Here is a 1,938-nt window from a genome sequence, read left to right as displayed (position 1 = left end):
GCGCTGAGTTACAGCTATTTTTATGTTTCGGTTCGTCCTGACAGCGATTAGATACGAGCCACTACTCAAATGCTTTTCGAGCTATTGATTATCTCGAGCCTAAATCGAGAGCCCACGGATTGTTCAGGTCCAAGCTATTAACCACATTAAAATATCTTCACTCGGGGGAAGAGACCTACACTGACCTCTGAGGAGAGATCAGACAAGAATGACGAAAATAATCCCTGGAGAAGGGGAGCCAGAGGGACAAAGGACAAACACAGATCTCCAAACACAGCTAGGTGACTGGTGCGCGACCCTCTTGCTCCCCTTCTCCAGGGATTACTTTGTCCCTCTTGCTCCCCTTCTCCAGGGATCACTTCGTCCCTCTTGCTCCCCTTCTCCAGGGATTACCTTGCCTCTCTTGCTCCCTTTCTCCAGCCATTATTTTCGTCATTCTTGTCCAGCTCGCTTGTACGTTTGCATTCAATTGCATTATAGTAATAACCATAAAATGCGAGCTTCACCCCTGTAGGTGTTAGACTGGTGGCGGCTGATAAAACCCATTTGCTCTACTGACGTCTAACCCCTGGTCAGCTCAGTTGGTAGAGCGCTCCACTTGGTAGAGCGCTCCACCAATCCGGCTGGTTCGATTCCCGAACCAGGCGGATTTTTGGGTCGCGCACCAGTCACCTAGTTGTGTTCGGAGATTTGTGTTTGTCCTTTGTCCCTCTTGCGCCCCTTCTCCAGGGATTATTTTCGTCATTCTTGTGCAGTGCCAACAGCACTGCATCATCGCTCCGCTACATGGGACAACATTTGAGAGGCCCGGTGACGCAACGGTAGCGCGTCTGACTCCAGATCAGAAGGTTGCGTGTTCAAATCACGTCCGGGTCAGGTTTCTTTTTTTACTCTAGTAATCGAATTGTGATCTTCAAGATTGATGCACCATTTCTTTTCTTTTCAAACTCTCCAAAAGCGTCCGACATGACCCTCAAACAATTCAATCGCGAAAAAGTAAATCTGTTTATTCGAGTGAGCATGGGAGCCACGACTTGCGTCCTTCTCCCCCTGTCCCAATTCCTTCTCTTTTTTTGTGTGTGTGTGTTTGTGATGAATTAGGTGAAAACATTTTTCTCATATTTAGAAAGGTCACAAGTTACATGTGTCTAACAATTGGTAATGACATTCATCAAAAATGTTGTCTTACGACCAGTGCAAACGCACACACCGCTGACGTGTTTGTGAAGGTGCTTGTGGAGGTGGTTGTGACAAGGGTGGCATTCAAAACGCCGAAGGTCAAAATGCCGAATTATCGGAATGCCAAAATTTAAAACACCGAAAATACAAAAAGCCGAAAATCCAAAAAGTCGAAGCTTCGAGAAACCAAAAAGCCAAAACATCGAAACTTCAAAATGCCGAAACATCACCTAGTTATAAAGACATATAAAGTTCCTTGGCAGGATCAATTTTCTTGGCAATGTGATCAAAGTTAGGGGAGAGCTTCCGCCGGCCGATGTGCGCGCTTTCGCCCTTTTTTCTAATAGCCATGAAAGGTTGTCCCCGAGTGTAGCTTCCCTCGCATGGTTCAAGCCTTTAAAAAAGGAAAAATATATTACTGCATATCCCCTCGCATAGCAGAGCGATTCCTTGCTTGTTGCATTTCAGACAGATAAGTTTTGTGCAATTCCTTGGAGAAAGCTCAGAACGTCGACATTGTCCCGGTTGCCCAGAGCAGCTGCCAAACAAATTTCGCGCAACTTTTGCTTCTTGCTTTGAGAGCGGCAGGGTTGGCCTCTGATCGCTCCATCTATGTCGTCTTCGACTCTATCTTGCGTCATTTTCATGGTGGTCATGAGCCGGAAGACGCTTGCGTGGTGTCCACCAACCAATAACTCCCATCGTCGGTGCCATGCCTCAACGGCGTTGTTGCCCCTTGTAAATTCGTTCTCAGCGAGG

At 46.9% G+C, this 1,938-nt stretch overlaps 1 non-coding gene across 1 annotated transcript; it reads left to right on the top strand.

The window, feature by feature from the left end:
• Positions 1–804: 804 nt before the first annotated feature.
• On the top strand, positions 805–876 carry Trnaw-cca. Its single transcript has one exon. It is a non-coding gene; the product is annotated as a tRNA-Trp (tRNA).
• The last annotated feature ends 1,062 nt before the right edge of the window (positions 877–1,938 follow it).

The sequence above is a fragment of the Ixodes scapularis genome, unplaced genomic scaffold (assembly GCF_016920785.2).
Source record: "Ixodes scapularis isolate PalLabHiFi unplaced genomic scaffold, ASM1692078v2 PGA_scaffold25__3_contigs__length_428684, whole genome shotgun sequence".
Lineage (NCBI taxonomy): Eukaryota > Metazoa > Arthropoda > Arachnida > Ixodida > Ixodidae > Ixodes > Ixodes scapularis.
This window is presented reverse-complemented; position numbering and strand designations above follow the sequence as displayed.